The sequence below is a fragment of the Rattus norvegicus genome, chromosome 1, assembly GCF_036323735.1.
Source record: "Rattus norvegicus strain BN/NHsdMcwi chromosome 1, GRCr8, whole genome shotgun sequence".
Lineage (NCBI taxonomy): Eukaryota > Metazoa > Chordata > Mammalia > Rodentia > Muridae > Rattus > Rattus norvegicus.
In genome coordinates, this window is record NC_086019.1 from 238,461,706 (window position 1) to 238,484,010 (window position 22,305).

A 22,305-nucleotide genomic window follows, 5' to 3' on the forward strand; every position below is an offset into this window, starting at 1 on the left:
GCCTGCAAGTTCGACATCCTTGATATGGCTGTGCCAGCTGCTGCTGCTACGGCTGAAATAATTTTTCAAAATTACTCAAAACCATGTTAGTACAATTACCATGGAGCAGAAGTAAACAAACAGACGAACAAACAATATAGCTCTTAAGTGCCCTATGAAACCCTATCTTCTCTCATACTGAGTAGTACTTATATCTTATCCTGCCAGCCCTTGGTCTCATTCAGTACCAGATTTCCACATTCTCAGTCACCATTAATTGTTTCCTTGAATATAACGGTGGTAACATGAAGTTTTACAATTTTCTCTTCGTATGGTGAAAAAAAATCATTATTTCCACTTTACTATTTAATCTCTGTACTGAATGGCAACCTTCAATGTTTGACATTTGAACACAAATGTAAGTCCAAAGGGAAAAGGAGAGGGAACATGGAGAGACTGGTGAATGCCCAGAGCACTACAAACCCCACAGAATAAAGCATTACTTTGGTCTCTTTGTTCCATATCGAGACATGGTTTATTTCCCCCTAGGTTACCTGAACCCTTTTCTATGGTAGCTGACTTACATTGAAAGCAAAAATTTTTTCCTTCCCTTCAGCTATCATCAGCAGTAGCTAAAAGAACACAGCTTCATAGCAGGTAAGCAACACATCTTAGCACAGTTGATTGGATAGTTCACAGGACACCTTAAGACATGAATATCTATTTAGCAGGCTAACCACAAAATACTAGTCTGCAACAGCCTGTGTAGCGAAAGGGAATATTCCCGAGGGAAGAGAATAGCTCCTTCACACACTCACCTTATGTTTCTGACTCACACACTTTCCTACCTGCCTCTCCAAAAAGGAAATTAGAGCTAATTTGATTTAGAATCTACTCAAAACCTCTCATACATTCAAATGTTCTTATTGTCACTGATAACAAAAGGAAGCCAGTGTGTTCCTGTGTTACTATTAAAGGTGATTGTTAGTAACTTTTTATACACTTGTTATCCTGTGGCATGGAATGCAGGCTCTAATTTAATTATTCCGACTATGATATGTGAAAAGAAACTTTTTCTAAAGATTTATTTTATTTATATGAGTACACTGCAGCTGTTTTCAAACACACCAGAAGAGGGCAGCAGCTCTCATTACAGATGGTTTTGAGCCACCATGTGGCTGCTGGGAATTGAACTCAGGACCTCTGGAAGAGCAGTCAGTGCTCTTATCCACCAAGCCATCTCTCCAGCCTCGCAAAAAACTTTTTAAGGACTAAGTGTTACAGAAACTCAGACCTTAAATTTTCAACCATAGATTGGCATAATTCAGCCAAATAGTAAATAGTTGTTCATTTGAAATCTGTATTTTTTCAAGTAGGATATTACACATAAATCACATATACACATATCTATTACACACAAATCATGTATATCTATACATACATACAACACACCACACCACACACACACACACACACCACACCACACACACACATACACAGACACAGACACACCACACCACACACACACACACACACCACACCACACCACACACACACACACCACACCACACACACACACACACACACACACACACACACACACACCACACACACACCACACACACAGACACACACACACACATACACACACACTCCTTTTGAAAATGAAATGTCTGATGGTGGAGATTCTAGTACTGTGTTTCTAAGCTCTCATCACTATATTCATAGATCAATGCATCTCTTAATCCTCATCTGAGGAGTTTATATTTGCAGTAAAGGGTGACTCGCACACAGACTCTCATCCTGCCTTTGGGGTTTCAAAAACCCACTCTGGGCCCAGTTTTAGGCTCTCTGCCTTCTGCTTCTGGATAGGATGTAATCCTTCAGAGCCTGCTCCAACACTTTGCCTGCAAATCTGGCCATGCTCTTAACCATGAAGGTCATGGATTCACCCTCTGGAACTGTAAGCAACCCCTTAATGAAATCTTTTCTTTCATAAGTTGCATTGGTCATGGTGTCTCTTCGTAATAATAGAACAGTAACTAAGACAAAAGGATACAATGTTTGGTGGGTAGGGAAGGGATAGATGTGGGAAGGGTCAAGGGGGAGTTATGGCTACGACCAAATGTAGTGCAGGAAACTACTAAAGAACTAATAAAAACACTAAAATCCATTTAGAAGAGAATACTTTGGCAATAAATTCTCTGGGTAAAAACCAAGAAGTGGTGCCAGGCATTGGTTTGTTGCTCAGAAACATTTCAGACTATGGCTATGATGCTAATTCTTAGAAACTACTTCGGAGTCTGAATTATTACATCCAGAATTGGAACTCAGGAAATTGCATTTTTAAACTGTAGGTGATTTCAGACTATTTTTATGATGCTAATTCCTAGATACTACTTCAGAATCTGAACTATTATATCTAGAGCCAGGACTCAGGGAGTTGCATTTTTAAAACGTAGATGGTTTAAATATTGAAATCTAGAATGAAGGATTTAAGGTGTTCTTTGACCCAGCAGACAGTTGATAGGATTGAATGTAAAGGATAGATGCGAGTGTTTTATAAGATACATTAAAACCAAACCCTCTAGTCTTTGAAAAGTTTGAAAAGAAGCATTCCCTCTAGAGTATGACCAATGACCAGCTTTCTGAGTCTTTCCATATTTGATGTCCATATGATTGATTGCAGTGGGAAAAATCATAGCTCTAAAATCACCATATAGAAAGCAGTAGAGTACCCAGAGAGCATTTGGGCCCACAGATATATTAGACAGTTTAGAAAGATGCTGAACCATTAGGGATAGTCTTAGTCTATTATCTCTCAAAATAAAACCTCAGGATCATTGTTGAAAGTAGATAAATTGCCCAGATTCATCGATGTTCTCAAACCTGTTCATGTTAAAATAGAATTTTTCTATTGCTAGACTTTGCAGATAAACTTACCTCAAAGCCTACTTTTATATCATGCTGCCAGTTGACTGGCATTTAAATAGAAAACACTTTATGTGAAACTCTATTGAATGGGAAAAACCCAGCGATCTCAAACTGTAGATTCCTCCATGCTAAGGACCCACAGACGTATTATGTGTCCTATTTGAATAGTCACATTGGAATTCTCTGACTGGAAAACTGCTCCAAAGTTTCCATAAGTTATCATTCATCATAATTTAAAGACCACCTGAGAGACACAGACGCTGAAAGGGCTCCCACTAATTTCTACTTTGCTTTGAGTAAAGACCTGCAATTGTGAGATAAGCGGAAGGATTCCGCATTTGAAACTGGTTGTCCTTCTCTCCAGCTATGCAAGCGTTCCTGAAGCAAGAGCACAGCACTGCTCGGCACTACAGCTCTGCAGTGGATTGGTTTCCTTTCTGCATCCTGATCCTTTAGTTTTTTCTTCTGGAAAGGAAGCTTATGGTCTTAACATGTGAACTAGAAAAATCTTCCAATTAAGGCACCAGTTCCTACATTTCCTAGTTAACAAAAATGAGCTGTTCTCAGTAAAGGTGTTTATTGGTGGACATTGAAGAGGCCTAGGAGGTGTTTTTAAGTGGTATTTCAGAAGAGGCTTTTGTATGAATAAAAAATGTAAAAATTACATGTAAAAATATCTGTAATTGTTGGAGAGTTTCATACATTTATATAATGAACTCTCCTCTCTCATCCCCTTGCTTCTTCTCGAATCATACTCAACCATTTTCCCACCTATCTTTTGGTGTGTGTGTGTGTGTGTGTGTGTGTGTGTGTGTGTGTGTGTGTCCATGACCCAGTGAGTTTAATTAGACTTTCTTGCCTATGCATGGGTGGGAGGTCACTTACTAGATGGAACAAAGGCAACTTCTCAGTGACTTTCATTACTAAAGAAATTGGAAGTCCCTTGGTCAACAGCCATTCACAGACAATACTCCTTTAGGAAGGGGTGGGGCCTAATGAGCCTCTTTGTTTCCATGGTGAAATATTGATAGGCCGAATCTTGTGCAAGTCTTGCAATGGCAACTCAACTACAATGAATTTGTGAGTACAATGGCTACGTCATATTCAGAAAACTTCTCTATAACTAACATGGCCTTTTCCACATCTCCAATAAACATTGGACAACTTTTTTTTTTTTTTTAATTTTTTTTCTTTTTTCTGTTTTTCGGAGCTGGGAACCGAACCCAGGGCCTTGCGCTCGCTAGGCAAGCGCTCTACCACTGAGCTAAATCCCCAACCCCTGAACAACTTTTTAAATGTAGTTGAAGCTGAATTATCTGCACATTAACTAGTGTATAGTAAATGAATATACAAATTATGCAGAAAATATGCAAATTTAGGCCAGATACAGGTATTAGAAAACTTCTTAAGTGGTTGTTGCCTGCTGTAGGCAATGTTAAAAGAAAAGAAATTAGCTTAGTATTGAATGAATAGAGCAAACCATCAACCTATCATTTTTTATTAAAGTATGATACACTAGAGTCAAAAAGGGAAGCAATTTTTGTTGCAGCATTGCTTAACTTAACCAAAATAGCTTATGAGTTGAAATTGCTTTTCATTTTACCATTTTATGAATAAAACAAGGAAGCATAATTTCATTCTAACTTTTTGAACTTTAGTTTCTTTGACAGACTGTCTTTGAAGGAAAAATTCAAATTATAATGGTAAAGGAGAAAAATCACACACATGTAAATGGTTCAAATGTGTCCTATGCAAAGTTTATGGATATCTTGGAAAGATTATGAGCCCAGTCAAGGAGAAATTTAACTAAGCTTTTTATCAGGTATCTTGTCTTTCATTTTTTCCAATAATAAAACAAAATATAATAACTATTTCAACAAAGACAAAAGCAAACATACCACCAGGGTTGGATATGACAAACAAACGGAAGGAAAAGAGCCCAAGAAAAGGCACAAGAAGCAGAGACCCATTGGTTCTCAGTTTCAGGAATCCCAGGGCAACACTAAACCAGAAGCCACATACATGCACAGAAGACCTGGTGCAGACCCAGGTAGGCCATGTGCATGCTGCCTCTGTCTCTGTGAGTTCATCTGAATGCTGATTATATTGACGCAAAGGGTCTTGTGTCCTTGATGTCTTCTACTCCTGGCTCTCACGCCTTCTTTGCCTCCTCTTCTGAGAGGTTTCCTGATTCCCCAGAAGAGAATTTTGATGGAGACGTTCCTTCTGGGGACTGACCATTCTCTGCATAATGTCTGTATTTGTTTTCATCTGCTGCAGATGAAGCTTCTCTGAAGATGGCTGAGCAATTACCAGGGCCCTTTCCTAAGGAGATCCCATTCTATCATGCTAATTTAAAGCTCAATGGAGTATACCACAAATAAAAGAAACCAGTGGGAGCTAACCATTTTTTCTGAACCTTTATATTGATCTCTCTTTGTAGTAATTGCTATTACTCTTCGAAACCATACAACACTAGTTAACTTTCAATGCAGAGAAAGCAGGGTGAAGAGAGGAGTTTGTCTCAAGCATTTCCTAATGAGCTATTTGCTGCAAGTTCTTCCCTCTTCTAATCTAGATCTCTGTTATGAAAGAGGTAAGTCCATTTCGAAAGATAACCATTAGGATTTAATAGAAATAGACGGATATAGACACAGCAGTTTAGTAGACACTCCCAAGCAATTTATCCTTTCCTTCTCTCTTCTCTCTTTTCCCAATTCCCCAAAGCACTACATAAATGCTAATAACTAAAAGTAGGTATTCTGAAAGGTGCTAAACACCAGAGGATTGGCCAACAAAGTGGGATAAACACTACAAGAATGGGCCTGTGCTGGGTTTCGCTATTGGCTTTCATAGGATTGTCCCTATAACTTTCTATTCAGGTTACTTATTACAGAATCTTTAAAAAAATGTTTTATTGATTATTCTATTTATTTACATTTCAAATGTTATCCCCCTTTCTGGTGTCCCTTCCATAAAGCCCCTCCCCTTTCTTCTATGAGGGTGCTTCCCCACCCACCTACCCACCCACCCTCTCACCCTCTCGCCCATTCCTGCCTCACTGCCCTAGCATTTCCCTACACTGAGGCATGGAGCCTCCACAGGACCAAGGGCCTCTCCTCCCACTGATGCCTGACAAGGCCATCCTCTGCTATATATATATAGCTGGAGCCATAGGTCTCTCCATGTGTACTTGTTGGTTGGTGGTTTAGTCCTTGGGAGCTCTGTGGGTTATGGTTGGTTGATATTGTTGTTCTTCCTATGGGGTTGCAAACCCCTTCAGCTCCTTCAGTCCTTCCCCTACAGAATCTTAATTGGACATTATATCCACTTTTGATAGTTCTAAGTTAATCTTTTCTTCCCATGGATATTTAAAAGTTGTGAATAGAGGGGTTGGGAATTTGGCTCAGTGGTAGAGCGCTTGCCTAGCAAGCACAAGGCCCTGGGTTCGGTTCCCAGCTCCGAAAAAAAAAAAAAGTTGTGAATAGAGAGACATAGTTGACCACTCTTGAGAGTACCTACCAGACCTTGGCACAAGTAGCTTACTAGGTAGGCATTTAAAAATCACCTTAGTTAATTGACTGACATCACAGAAGAACTCCATTCACACAATGGGCTATTGTATTGCACTAGGCAAATGAGGTCCATACCATTACAGTGAATTACGGAAGGTACAACAGAGATATTAAAGCCATAATGGAAACAAATTAATTAATAGAAACTAATTAATTCTCTCCAAATACCTGGAAATGTACTTTAGAGTTTTTTTTAAAAAGTAAGTGGGAAGTAATTTGACTACAAATGTCCCATTAAGTGCTAGCGTCAGGGATGGGACATACTCTCAGGAATTCTAGATCCTTTTCTGATTGTAATTTAGAACCCATCAAGAGAGTTTTTTCAAAGTCTTAACTAAACGAGATTCTCTTTTCAAACAAAAGAGTGGGAGAAAGCTTCTGTAAATGTTACACAATATGCCACACCATTCCGTAACGTGAGTTAATCCACGAAGCAGGAAAAGTTTCACTGCAAAATTCCATGTGTCTATTTCCCACTACACCCTGCGGTAAACCATAAAGTAACCTGGTGAAGAATTCATCTTACCCACATAAGAATGATTTTCTGCTTCAGTTAGCATATTTTCAGTAATTATTTCAAAATTATCTTGACATTTGCTCATGAAGATATAAGCCACTGAAGCCCAGGACATGTGACCTACTCTCTGCACCCTTTCTCACTATAGGTAAAGCCAAATTTATCAACCCAAATTCATTTTCTAGTACAATCTGCATTTCTTTTGTTCTGGCCCACGTTTATCACATATATGATTCCCAACGCCACCGCTAAAGATCAAATTTGCATTCACCATCACAATTAAAACAGCTACTAAAGAACAATAAATTCAATGCTAAGTAGGTGTTGAGTGTCATCATCAGGATGATTCAAATGTAGCCCAGTGTTGACCAAATCTGTCTCCAGATTTATTATTTCAAATTTTATTAGACAAGGTTTATTACTTAAAGCAGATAAGTTAGTAGTCAGAAAGACATTATTTTATTTCTTAATAAAGCTTATAAGATGAGATTATATGTTAAAGAGTAACCTGGGTTTGAGTAGAGAATATTCTACAACCGACTTTTTTTTAAAATAATTTTTCTTAATTTATTTATTTATTTTTATACAAGTACACTATAGCCATCCACAGACCAGAAGAGGCCATTGTATCCCATTACAGTTGGTTCTGAGCCGCCATGTGGTTGCTGGGAATTGAACTCAGGACCTCTGGAAGAGCATTCAGTGCTCTTAACCTCTGAGCCTTCTCTCCAGCCCTACAACAGACTTTTATGGAGGATTCTTTGAGACCAAGATCGTTAAAAAACAAAAATGGGATATTCCTTATTTAGTGACTTCCTCCTCTGAGGCTGACTACTAAGGAAGGTCCAACTATCAAAGTGTCGAAGCCCAGCAATCAAAAACCCCTTTTGGTTCACCTGATTAATATGCCCAATTAAAATTAAACACCTCATCCTAACTCGTGGTTTCCCCTTTAGCTTTATAAACCCTCATTTTCCTATATGTCACATCTGTCTTCTGTCTACTCAAAGGTAGTGTTTTATCCAGGTCCCCTCTTGGACAAAAATTTCTTTCCCTTCTCCCTTGTTCCCTTTCCCTTCTCCTTCTCCTTCATCCTCTTTCTCCTGTCTTTGTCTCTTATTCCCTGCTTTTTATCCCTCTGGGGCAGATAAATCTCGCTTGTGCTGAGAACTCAGTCTTGGTGTTCCCAAGCCAATACTTTACCTTTCAGAAAGGAATTCCATGTAGGGTAAAGTGGGACTTTTAGGAGGGTCTCTCCACTGGGAGAGGCAGGAAAGAGAAGGACAGGATGATGCAAAGCTCACATAGTAGGTCTGTAAAGGCAGAATTTGATGAAGTCCCTCACTTCATCAACTATGAATATTACACCCTATTATGAACTATCTGCATTCTTCTTTCAGATCAATCTGACTCCATGAATCGTCAGCTGACAAAAGGGCTTTCTGTTTAGGGATCTGCTATGCCCTTCCCTCTAGGGCAGCATCGCATGTGTAAAAATAATCTTGCATGTGACAACTATGTCACACTGTCATTCAAATTAAAAAAACACAACTACAACTCTAAATGAATATACATTTTGTCACTACAGGTTGAAACCATTTCGAAGAATATAAAAATAATAAATAGATTGGATCCTGATTGACTTCTGAATTTTTGTGGCTGAGATCAGTCTCTTGTGAGATCTGTGAGCTCACTCTTATGAAACTGATCTCATAACTTAATGAGAAAGTATTCTGATTTCTTGATAAAAGTGGAAATGATACAAGTCTCAGAAAATCACTTCAGAGTCCCTTCGCTACTCCTTCCTTCATGTTTAAAAGCAGCTGGTTTCCACTGCACCATCAAAAGCAGTCTCCCTTTGAGTGCCAAGAGAGTAAGAAGGGCCCAGGGAAGATGTCTTTTCAGAGACAGGATATGATACGATAATCGTTAGATATTTTTATAGTTCAGGACATTGAAGTTAAGATTATCATGTGCTATATAAAAACTATACAGTAAATTCATCAAAGAGACAATGGGTCTGGAAGCATAAACCAATTGGATGTGTATGTTGGAATTTGGTTGAATGCTGAATGTCGCTGCTGCTGCCTTTGTTTAGAGATCTATGTAGCTTCTTCTGCTTTGCAACTTCCTTTCCACTGAGGAGACGGATGTTAAAACATTGCTTGCATCATACAAGCTTTTAAAACACTAACAAAATGACCACAGTAATCATGTAAATATCCCCGAGGAATTCTGAAATTAGTTATGACATCCAACATTACTCAAGCTAGGCAATGTTTACAACTGCATCTCTTTTCTTCTTCAGTGGTTAAAAAAAATAAAATCCTTCTACTAAAATGAAGATGCAAATCTTGCTATTATTCCTGACCCCAGAGACAGAAGCCACACAAACAAATCAAATCAGACATAGTAGTATTTGGCATTGACTTCAACTCTGAATCAAGATTTTTTTTTTTACCCCAAATTTAAACTCAACATTTTTTTTAAATTTTTTTCTTTTCTGTTTTGCTCTGTTTGTTTTTTAATGTCTGGTGCCAGAATTGACCAAAGTAAAGGTGCTATTTTCCTTTTGGAAGCATTTAGAAACTTACCTAAGAGTATGACCGCATGTCCCACTGCCTGATATTATGGTAAGCTAAGTGCTTCTTGTCTTTCTCTATTCAAGAGAAAGAAAATCTAAAATGCTAAAGCAATGACTGACAGCCCAGGCTAATATTAATCCCAAACCACTGGCAACTGTCAAGGCACTTCCACAGAAACAGTTTCTAGCTATTCTGAAGCTGACACAGGTACTCATTCTGGTTCAGTGTTCATTGAGCATAAACAGAAAGGCTTCTACCCAATTCAGCTTAGACAGCAATCTGTCCATTGCTCCCTGGGCAATGTTTAGGGACCGATTTTTATGGGGCCAAAATTAGGTCCAGGTTGTAGAAGTGCTTTGTGTATAAGCTTTATTAGTTAGATGGTAAATCAGCTTCTGGTCCTAGCAGGAACTCTTGTTGAATCTTCAGGCATTCACTGATTAAAAACATGTACCTGATTTGTTTGCAAAGGGACAATTACAATAATTTTATGAGGGAATTATAATGAACCGAAGTAAACCAATTTAAGCCAATCAAAGGGACAATTTACATATTATTCAGAGTTCAATAATAGCAATCTGCTTTTAGTGATTAAATACAATATGTATTAATTCTTATTTCTTCCATTCTTAGCATTTCAAAATACTCATCAAGAATCCAAAGCAATATGCACTAAATTACAGAGTAGTTAAGGATGTATTGGGTATCTCCTGGGCAGGGGAATATTTCTTCAAGGGTGTTTGACACTCTTCGAAATTGTTTATCAGTAGGATAGGTAAAGGTGCATAGGAGTAACATGTTTTAATCAAGCCAGTAGAGTGTATTCTACAAATGATGAGGCTAAAGGCATGAGTCTGAGTGGCTTTTGAGGGGTTCTAGGAGAATCACTTTTGACACAATTATTGGATGAGATTGTGCATGCTATGGGTGTACGTAAGAATCTTAGAAAGAACTGGAAGAGCTTGAAGGGGCTCGAGACCCCATATGAACAACAATGCCAAGCAACCAGAGCTTCCAGGGATTAAGCCACTACCCAAAGACTATACATGGACTGACCCTGGGCTCCAACCTCATAGTAGCAATGAATAGCCTAGTAAGAGCACCAGTGAAAGGGGAAGTCCTTGGTTCTGCCAAGACTGAACCCCCAGTGAACGTGATTGTTGGGGGAAGGGTGGTAATGGGGGGAGGATGGGGAGGGGAACACCCATATAGAAGGGGTTAGGGGGATGTTGGCCCAGAAACCGGGAAGGGGAATAAGAAATACTCAAGTTAATAAAGATGAACTAAAAATAAAAAGAAGTGAGGCAATTATGTACACTCTGAAAGAGTACTGCCTTCACTTGCAGATTCTCAGGTCAGGTAAAGGTGTATTTTGAGTTGTAGTTTGAATACACGACACTAGGCTCATTGCACGGGGACACAGTTGGACTCACAGTAAACTCTTGCTCCCTTCAATCATAACAAGGACTCTGATAAAAAGAGATTTAGTATATCATATAAGAACACACCCTCTGAGTTAGGTATGGCAATCATTGAGGTGCAGTGTAAATTTTCTTAAGCTATAATCCTCATAGGAGTCCATGGGAAGGCTAAGTAAAATATAGTCAGTGGGCCCCAAACTGGAGGGTACCCTTTAGCATTAAAGTCTTTGCAATTCCCTGACTCCAACTGGCCAGACCTAGGACAGCCAAGGGCACCATTATTCTCTCTGTGGTAGATCCCTTCAGTATATTTTGTAAAGTACAGAAAGCCACTTACTCTTCAAATGTGTTTCCTCTTGAGTATCTCACAAGAATGATCCTTAAAGCACTTTAATATTTTAGCTTTCGCATTGATGGAAAGTCTCAACCTAAATACACAATATCACATAGCACAGTCGTGGCTGAAACAATGATTTCTGACATAGGTGAGGATTTCCAGTTGGAAGGGCTGTCAGAAAAGTTTAGAAGCATATACCTCACCTGGAAATGTACAAAAGAAAAGGAAAGGAGGCCATCCATAACGCAAATTGACTTTCTGAAAAAAATTAATTGTGTGTGTTCAAATATGACAGTCATAAATGACTCTACTACTCTTTTACTTGGAAAAAATTCTAATATTTGTCATCAATGTCTTTCAATTTCTCCTAAGTGAGCAACGCCCTCAGAGGAAGCCCCCCTCCTCTCTTTCTCTCAAGCCCATTTTATATCAGATGTCGGTATCAATTTGTAACTCCACAGCACTTGGACGTTCTGATCCTGCCTTTGCCAGCAGCCTCTAAGTCGATTGTCAGAACAATGCACAGCAGTATTGAGAACAAGTATTAGTATTCTAATTTCACGAGGGCGAGACACACTCAAAGTTAAATATAGTATATTTTTGTCTATCAATGAAGAATTCTTTCAATGGACTGTTTCTAAAAAATGAAAGAAAAGATGGTGCTTATAATTTTATCAATAGTTGTTAACATTAACCCAGTTCTACAGATCGGTTATGTAAACTCAATACTCAAAACAGTCATAATGATTTAAATGGCTGTTATCTCCATTTCCAGGTGGAAGAAATCAAGGCCAGTGACTCTAAATAAACTTTCAAGCTATACATGATGATAAATGATGGAGCCAAGTTCAAATCTGTGCAGTCTTACCACAGAGCTTGTTTGGGGTCTGTGACAAGGCACACACATCACTACTGGACATGTGTATACAGTTGTGTGAAACTGTGGGTTCTAGGCTTTGATGGCACCAGTTCTATTAGTAAACAACCAGCCTTAAAACCAGGTAGGCACTATAACAGAGGCAGTATGCTGATTTTTAAATGAAGTGATTGGGCTGGAGAGATGGCTCACTGGTTAAGAGCACTGACTGCTCTTCCGGGGGTCCTGAGTTCAAGTTCCAACAACCACATGGTGGCTCATAACCATCTGTAATGGGACAGCTATAGTGGCTCACAACCATCTTGTAATGGGACAGCTACAGTGTACTTATATATAATAAATCTTAAATGGAGTGATCTTTCCTACCAATCTGTTCTGACACCTCACATAACAATTTTGAACAAATATCAAACTAGTCCATTTCCAGGGGGAATTGTGGATTCTTTTGTCCATAAACTCCTCTAAAATAGACTTAATCAAATAATTTACCAGGTCAAATTCATAATAGCTTAAGGGCATAATTTGTGTCAGCAATGAGAAAATATATACATGTTTTTTTCTTCTGCATGGCAATACAATTATATTATGTATAGCCACTTGGCTTGGGTAGATCAATGGTGAAGTGCTAGTTTTTACATCATCATATTTAAATTATTTAAAAGAGCATCAAATATTCTGGAGCTTCCGATGAGACGTTGCCAACTAAGGAAGTTGTGCTGTAAATAAACTGTCCTGTCTTGTAGAGCTAGCTCGCTGTGTGCGCTTGCTGTGTGCCCACAGTGTTGGTGTTTATCTCATTTAGCGCTTTGAATGCATTATTGCATTTTGTACTCCCACAATCAAATCAGGGCAGCGCAAATGTAGAAAACTTAACAGCTAAGGAAATAAAGGCAGAGAGATGTAATTTTTCCAACCTCACGAGACCACGAGACCACAGCTTGGGTAGGTTTCTGAAGCTTTGCTTTAGTATTTAACCTGTCTCCTCCACTTAGAAGCAGAGTGCCTGGCAAGCAACCACACATTTCTCGACATACGTTTTTTTTCTTCCATGCATAATGGAGTTTTTCTCGTGCATTTGTGATTGAGATCTTTGGCTGCATATAGTGTTAATTTCTTAGCCCTACACCCAGCACCACCACGTCCGTACCTGTTACCTACCACTTTCTTATATAATAGAAATTTAATACCACCCGTGGTAATTACAATCAACTGACCAATGGCTCTGTCTTTTCCTGCACTTTGGACATCTTGAAGTCATCACTTTCCAGCATGTGGAGAGACGAGTCTGAAGCCAACATGCAATGCTATTGTCAAAATATTCACGCTGGTATGGAAATTGGTTCTGTGGGTCTCTCAGTGTAGGGTAGAAGGAAATTAGAAAACATTTGCTATTTAAAGTTGCCTTAATAGAAAAGTTGACTTAAATAGAAAAGTCAACAGTTATAAATCTAAATTTGTGTTTGAAGTAAGATAAAGAAAGGAATGAAGTCCTTATTTTGTGTGTGTCTGTGTGCTACATACAGTCAATTACACCTCAGGAAGGATAATGAAGCCACGTAACCCTCATTGGTCAAATTGAAGAACTAAGGTCATGGTGCACATCCATGATTCTAGTTACTTGGACAGAAGGCTGAAGGAGGACAATTTGAAGTTATGGCCAGCCTGGGCTACACATTGAAGTCAAGGCAAGCATGGGAAAATAATGAGATCTTGTATCAAAATAAAAAGTTAAAAAGTGCTGGGAATGTCGCTCAATGGTAACAGGCTGCCTAGCATGTGCAAAGCCCTGAGTTGAATACCTAAGTAACACACACACACACACACACACACACACACACACACACACACAACCACACATGTGCACACATACACACACATACAAGCACACATATACACACATACACACCAACACACATACACACTAACACACATACACACACACTAACAAACACACACATGCACACATACACACACACTAACAAACATACACATGCACACACACACACATGCACACACACATGCACACACACAGACACACAAACACACAAATACGCACACACATATGTACACATACATGTATAAATGCACACACATACACTAACACACACATGCACACACATACACACACCCATACACACACATACACAGACATACACACACATACACATACACTCACACTAGTCCACACATGTACACACACATACTATTCTTTGTACTATATAACATTCTAATCAGAAAAGGCTACAGATAAAACTGGCATTTTGTTCAGTTAATTATGGTAACATCTATAAGAGGAATTTTAAGAGATAGGGGGCCTTAAGTGTATTTTCCAACTTGGGTGAAGTGTTTTTCCTTATGAGGACAGAATACAACTCAACTCTCCATTTAAATGGCACGTTCTCTCTCTACATTAGCAGCTGCTGACATTTTTCTGTTGATGAATCGAAAATCCTCTGGCAATGATGCTGTATACAAGCAAAGAGCAAAAATTCAGAACAAAACACCTCAAAGCCCTTTCCCCATGAAATATAGGGCCCGGAGTTTGCCAGTCGTGAAGAAGTTTTGTGGGAAATGTTCTATGACACCAAGGCAGTTTTTAAAATGTAGTCAGTTAATTGGCTTTTTTTTACCACATCTCCCTGAATCTTGCAATGTTAAGTTCTCAGCTTGTCCTTTACAAAGATGTATTGTGCTAAATAAAACCCCAATGGGCTGTATGGTCTTCCCAAATGCTCAGATGTGTCAGACTGCACCAACAGTGTGAGGACTGGCTCGAAATAAGCCCATGGTGATTGGGAAAGTTATCCACGAAGGTGGAACATCTTGGTGGGGAGAGGTCCAGGGCGCCTAGCTTCACTGAAGCAGTGTGAACACTGAGAAGAAAGATCAATGTCCGAATTCAAAGAAAGAGCAGAATGGCCAATTTCAGCATGAACCGAGAACATTTTAAAATTAAGTTGATACTAATTCAGAAACCTCTTTCTTCAGATTATTTGTAGTGTCTTTCCACAGGTCCAGCTTCACTTGGGTATTCTTGGCAAATAAAACTGTTATGTAACTCTGCTATGTTGTTCTTATATAGGGGAGCATTTAATTGGGTCTGTCCTGCAATGCAGAGGTTTAATCCATTATCAGCAAGGTGGCAAGCATGGTGGCACACAGGCAGACATGGTGTTGGAGCACGAGCTGAGAATTCTACTTCTAGATCAGCAGGCAGCAGGAAGAGAGAGTCACACTGGACCTGACTTGATAACACACTTCCTTCAGCAAGGCCACACCTACTCCAACAAGGCCACACCTCCAGTAATGCCATAACCTATAACTCCAGGAGGGTCGTTTGTATTCAAACCACCTCTCTGTCTCTGTTTCTGTCTGTCTCTGTCTCTCTGTCTCTGTCTGTCTCTGTCTGTCTGTCTGTCTGTCTGTCTCTCTCTCTCTCTCTCTGTGTGTGTGTGTGTGTGTGTGAGAGAGAGAGAGAGAGAGAGAGAGAGAGAGACAGAGACAGAGACAGAGACAGAGACAGAGACAGAGACTTAAAACCTATTGTCTATTTTGTCTATAATTGTATGTCTTCCCAGTGAGATAAAAGTCTTATATTAAGATATGGGAAATGGTACTTTCCAATGCTGTATTTTTGTTAAACATATGATGTCACATCCTGCTTTCCAGATGCCCCTGACTCCTGTATCGTACATTGGTGATATATGTCATTCCATCCAGTCCCATGGATGTGCCTCTGTGCTCATTCTGCACCAGCCCGACTCTGCTGTCTTCCCTACTTCTCTAGTCCTGGGATCCTTTACCAGACCTTTTGTCTGTCAGCGTTGTTCACACTCCTATAACTATCTCTTGATAATGCAATTCTCTGTGCAGATATCAATTTTGCAAGGGACTCTGAACATACTTCCCTGTTACCCTGTCACTAGGAACTGTTGTTGTTATTATTATTATTACTTAACTATATAATATAAATGTATAAATATATACTTAAACTAAAACTCAACTCAGCATGCAAACAGCAGCTCTACAATATGATTATATTGTTTAGGTTTTCCTGACAACACGTAAAGTTGTGTTAAGGAGCATATAGACACTCAAATCGTTAGCTTACTAAAGACACACATGAATTAACAAAGCAGGAGGAACCTAAGGGAACACTGTGGGGATCTTAGCTCTTGTTGGGCACAAGAGACTGCAGCTCTAGGGTTCTGGGGCCCGAGGATCTCCATTCTGGCCTACTGTTGACATGCATAAAACTGTCAAATCTCTTCTCTGGACATCTGAATTGCTAGTATTTGTCGATTCCCCATCACTTCCCCTGCCTCTAGAGAGTATATTTTCTGCATTTAGCACCTACGTAGTGTTTAAATACAATAACAGTGTCAGTTGCTACATTCATTAATTGCTTCTTAGATAAGTTTTTAAAAATCTTTCCAAAATATTTTTTGATGGCAGGTGGGGATGCTTCTATATACTTTGTTTTTCTATTTTTTTTATTTCCAGACACATTATGATTCCAGAACTCAATGAAACCACCCACTCCAAGAAATTACCACCTTCAGTTGATCCTTATCCCATCCTTGTTGTGTAAGTAATATTATGTCTGAACTCTCAGTTCTTGTTGTTAAAAGTTGGAGATCCTGGTCTACATGTGTTAGCTTTATATCTCAGGTGTCTGTCATCAAACACAAGCAAATGTCTCTGTGTGTGACCAGAAGTTCTATAAAGTTCACCTTGTTCTAGTCTGAGCAGAATCTATTCCAAAAGAATTTTCATGAACATATGACCTGCCAGATAGAATAATTACATTTAGTTCACATGTTGGACATATTTTAGTCCAAGTTCATATGCACTTTAGTACTTAAATTGCTGGCTAGTGTCATCCATTTAAATCCAACAGGATAATTAACTTTCATGCTTCTAACTCTAAGGCCAATCATGTGGGGGTTGGAATAAACTCCAGTTCTTCATGGGTACCTTCAGAACTGCTTTGGGGGGTAACGTACTTTATCACTTCTTATTTTATTCAGAAAACAACGAAACTAACATCATCATCAACAAAAACCCATCACTGGTTCTCTTGGTATAGCAATTTAACAAAGAAAAGCACAGCAGCCAAATTGGCTATATTAAGAATTGCCCCAGACCCCAGGGAGCTCCCAGAGACTGAGCCACCAACCAGGGGCATACACCAACCCCAGACACACATGTAGTAGAGGTCTGGCTGGTCTGGCCTCAGTGGGGGAGAAGATGCTCTTAATCCTTGAAAGACTTGAGGCCTCAGGGAAGAGGGAGGTGTAGTGGGAGTGAATCACCCTCTTAAGGGGTGAGAGGAATGGGATGAGTAACTGTGGGAGAGGGGATTGAGGCGGGACTGAAATGTAAATAAATAAAATAATCAATAAAAAAGAATTACCCTAAAGCTCTAGGCCCTTTTGTTTTTCTATCTTGTCTGTTGCCTAGCTTTTCAACTAGTGTGTGAGTGTGTGCAACTGGTGTGAAAGTAACTGTGTGGAACTGGTGTGTGCATGACTCTGAAACTGGTGTGCATGCAACTGATGTGCGAGTGTGTGTGTGCACTGGTGTGGAAGCGAGTTTAGACAGCTGGTGCGAGAGACACTTTTGCTTTCATTTTTGCTGTCGGTGATTAATTTGAACTCTGAATATATTTAAAAATGTCTCACATTTTTAATGCAACAAATTATTAACAGATGCCCCATGAGTACAAGAGACTATGATGAAATCAAAATAAAATTGGTACTAGTTTTCCCAGATAAACTAATAACCTTGATTCTCTTAGGGAGACTTCACTAATGATCAATTGGTCTTAGCGTCTCATCAACTAGTTACTGAAATGCAAGGTGGTCTATTACTAGGAGTTGGTTTAAATCTCATAGATGTTTGTTTTTATGAGTAAATATAAGTGAGGCCCCAGGAGATGGTGTGGAAGAGGCAAGCTTGGCTCTGTTTCCTGGGGGACCTTCATTTCAGTGACCATAACACAAACAATAGACAAGCCACACTGAGCATCCATGGTGTTAATTTTAGGTCACCCCCATCCTTTAAGAGCTATTTGAAAGCAAAGGTTTAAGCTTGTGCTTCTTCTCCTGTCACCACCAACGTACATTTACTAATATCATATTGGTGCTTTTTCAGTTGGGGCCATGGGAAGAGCAACACCAACAAACACAGAAACTCTTGTTTCTGGTGCCACATCTGTGTTCACCAAACCTTAAGGCCACTGGGCAGTTCAAGATGCACCATGAAGTCTCAGGGCACATGTCTCCCAATCGTGACGTGAGTTACTCTGAATCTAAAAGCAGGGGAGAAACACATGCAGAATAAACCTTACTGTGTTTTTCTGTCTTGAAACTTACTTCTAAGCTAATATGTAGGTCTAACAAAAAGCATTCCCTTATGATTTTATACCAAGTGTAATGCTCACATGAAAGGTAACTTCACCTCTGGGGGAATGCAGCTAAGGGACAGTGTGACAGACCAGCATGTAAGAGGTCCTGGGTTTAATCCATAAAAGACTCAGAGAAAATAAAAAAAAAATAAAAGTGACCTTGCTAAATCTGAATTGTTCCTTGTATTTTTTAAAAAAATGGGCAAAAGGAGACTGTCAGAGTTCCAGTATTTAAGAGACTCCTGCTATGACAATCAGACAGAAAAATGACTGTCATCAAATGGCGGTGATACATTTCCAGATGATGCTCTCAAATTGTACTTATTTTGTCATTTGTCATTCAAAAAAAAAAAAAAGCCTCAGGGTCAGGAGCTTAGGATATGTCCCAAATAGTATTGTCTCTGCCTTATACCTCCCATCCCCACCACACACACACACACACACACACACACATACACACACACCCTAAAACAACAGACTCTACTATTCTTTCTTAGAAATCGTGGTCAGCAGAATCTCACCAGTATCAAGCAGTATAGTGACACAAGAATACACAATTCGTTTTCAGGCACCTAATATAGGTCATTCAGTTTGAGCCAATTTTAAAAATCTTAATGCTATTACAGGATTACAAATAACTGCATTCTATATTTCTTGGGGGAAAAAATGAGATCATTTTTTGTAATGCTCACCAGTATTTTTTATTCTTCATAACAGTTTTTGGTAGTGAAGCAGGTCTTTATTATTGCTTTGATAAATCTGCTGGTGAAACTATTTAAAAAGTAACTAGTGTGAATAAATTGCCAACTTAAACTAATCATCCTTATTTACATAATTCAAAGATAACAAAACACTCCATTCTGCTAATCAAGATCGGAATTCAAATGCAAAGTCTTCTGTTGTAAACATGCAGGTTTATGAAATACGATTTGGGAATTTATTTCTCTTAGATTTCTTTCTTCCTCAGTTCTCCTCTTCCTTCCCTTCCTTCCTCCACCTCCATCCTTTTCTCCCCTCCCTCTTCCTGCTCCTCCCTCCCCTTCACTGTTCTTGTTTTCCTCCACTCCTTCCCCTTCATTTTTATCTATTATTTCCAGGACATGTGGTTATAGAAATTTGTTTCCTTGAGTTCAATTCTCCCATGTAGAATGTAGAGAATGTAAGTTTGGAGTCTGCAAGCTCTGGATAGCACCAACGACGCGGGCTGAGAATCCTTTGAATCATCGGACATAAAGTAAGTCCTCGGTAAAGTAGGTTCTACTGAGATAACTGACCCGCAGGATAACGCTAACTTTCTCAAAAGTCAAATCAAGAAGTGCCTGGACTGTATTTATTTTATGTGGATGAGTGTTTTACCTGCATGCAGGTACATGCGTCCATTCGCATGTGATGCCCACAGACTTCATAAGACAGGAGTTAGAACCTCTGGAACTGGAATTACAGCTGGGTGTGAACTACCATGTGGATTCTGGGAACTAAAACCAGGTCCTCTGAAAGAGCTCTTAAGGGCACACAATCTCTCCAGCCACAGACAAACTCATGTGGATCGACAGGGAACGTGATTCTTACTGCATACACGTTCCAATTGGTCTTTATTCAAAATTTTAAAGAAACAAATATTTAATTATATTGAAAACGTTTCATTTTAGTCTAATAGACACATACATATTTAAATGTTATCACTGGACTTCTGATGACAACAGATAGAGGTTGGTTCACTTATTGTAACCCCGACATAGTAGCATAATATTTCATAGTATGTAGTGGTGTGGTACATTAACATCAAGAAAAGCTCGACATGAGGCTTAGGAGAAGCCTCTGTGATCCTTCTGCAGTATTCACTACTATTTTAAAATTAAAAGTTTGTTTTTGTAGATCAGAACGACTCAAACTTTATCAAGTAGGGAGGAAGGTCTGTTAAAGTGATAATAAGAATACAGAAATAGAGAAAAGGTTTCTTGTTGTGACTTTTTGTTCATTTATTTTGTTTTATTTTTGAGAGAAGAAACTATGAAAAGTTTGGGTGACTTGGAAATCACTAGGCTGGCCTTGAACTCACAGAGATGGCTGCCTCTGACCACTAAGTGCTGGGGTTAAAGGCACCATGCATCATATCCAGCCAGAATAGAGTTTTAAAACGTAGCATGCTCCTATTTAATCAATAGTTTTTTTTCTTATATAGAATAGAAACTAGCTCGGTCTCTATTGGATGTCTAGGCTATAAGCTTCCTATTTATGGCTCCCAACAAATGCCTGTATTTGAAAAGTCATCTGGTGCTCTCTGCTATTAAACAGACTCCACTTTGAGGGAATGGGATACACCAGGCACATACAATAGTAAACATACTGACCACCCCATAGGAGGCTGTCAGAGACAAGAGCCTGGAAAGGCCCACAAGATAAGGGGCAGTGGCCTGAACAATTCCTCTGTTCTGATAAACCCAAGGTATACGACTGATAATGATTCTACTAGAAGAATGTCACCCTTGGTTGACTTGGAAATCACTGTGTAGTCTAGGCTGCCCTGGAACTCACAGAGATAGCTGCCTCTGCTGCCTCAGTTGATAGTTGCTGGGGGAAAGTGACTTTTTTTTTAGCAATGTAGTCACAAGTGAGATGCCCCTGCTCCTGTAAAACCCTCTCATCCATGTTTATGGAAGCCTCCTTAAGAAAACTCATTGGGTCACATAAAGAAGACATAAAAGTTGACAGGGACTAGAGGAGAAGGTGAAGGAGATCATCAGGCATGCGAGGGAGGGCAGGAAGTCAGCAGGAAATGAATATGGTAAATATACCTTATATGACTGTATGAAAATGTCATAATGAAACCTATTATTAAGTATAATCAGTATACTGATTAAATACTTAAAAAGATGTCTGTGAATAAACATCTTGTGGATCATTTATAAATGTGTGATCAAGCAATAAAAGACACAACGGAGGCGATCACAGAGGGCATGTAACATTAGCTTGTTCACAACTGTCTTGCCTATACTTAAAAAGAGATAGCAGTTTTACTTCTCATCGCATCACAAAGACCAGTACAGTATTGTGTGTTTTCTCCATTTAGTAATAGTTTCTCCCAGTAAGCTTTTATTTGTTCCATAAACTACCTCTTTAAATTTTATGTTACAAAAGAAGGTATTCCATGAGGCAAACCACAAAGATACAGTCTTGTTTGGTGCGTGGGCACTCAAGTTTCCTATTTGTGAAAATCATTAGGCAAAGAGACAATGCAATCTGGAATGGAGCCTCTGTCTCTAATGCACTAATCATGCCTTTTGACTTATGCATGCAATAAGGAGACGATTGTCTCTAATGCAATCTGCCCTATGCATTATTTACATTCTCTGGTGCATTAGTAAGGGATAGGAGGAGCCAGGGGGAGAAAAATCAATGGAGTCAGTTTGCTTCTCTGCCCTTGTTGGTAATGCTGTTTCCTGTTAGAGCAGACAGGATACAACCCTCCTGTATGTGTGGGGTTTACCCACTCTCTGTGTTCCTCTGCTCTCTTTGCACCTTTACTTCATTGATCTGTTGAAAACCTGATGCTGAAGAGTGTCAAGATTCTTATCTACCTGCTTGTCTAGAGGGCAGCTTAAGAAACCGCTATTACGATGGCTTTCTTTACTGAGTCCTTTCTGACTTACCTAGTTATTGTTTCAAATAAC

The 22,305-nt window shown here is 39.2% G+C and overlaps 1 protein-coding gene across 2 annotated transcripts in view; it reads right to left on the reverse strand.

The window, feature by feature from the left end:
• The window catches only part of Prkg1 (protein kinase cGMP-dependent 1), a 1,233,235-nt gene that overhangs the window by 642,756 nt on the left and 568,174 nt on the right, over window positions 1–22,305 (reverse strand). The gene's annotated exons all lie outside the window — the stretch shown is intronic.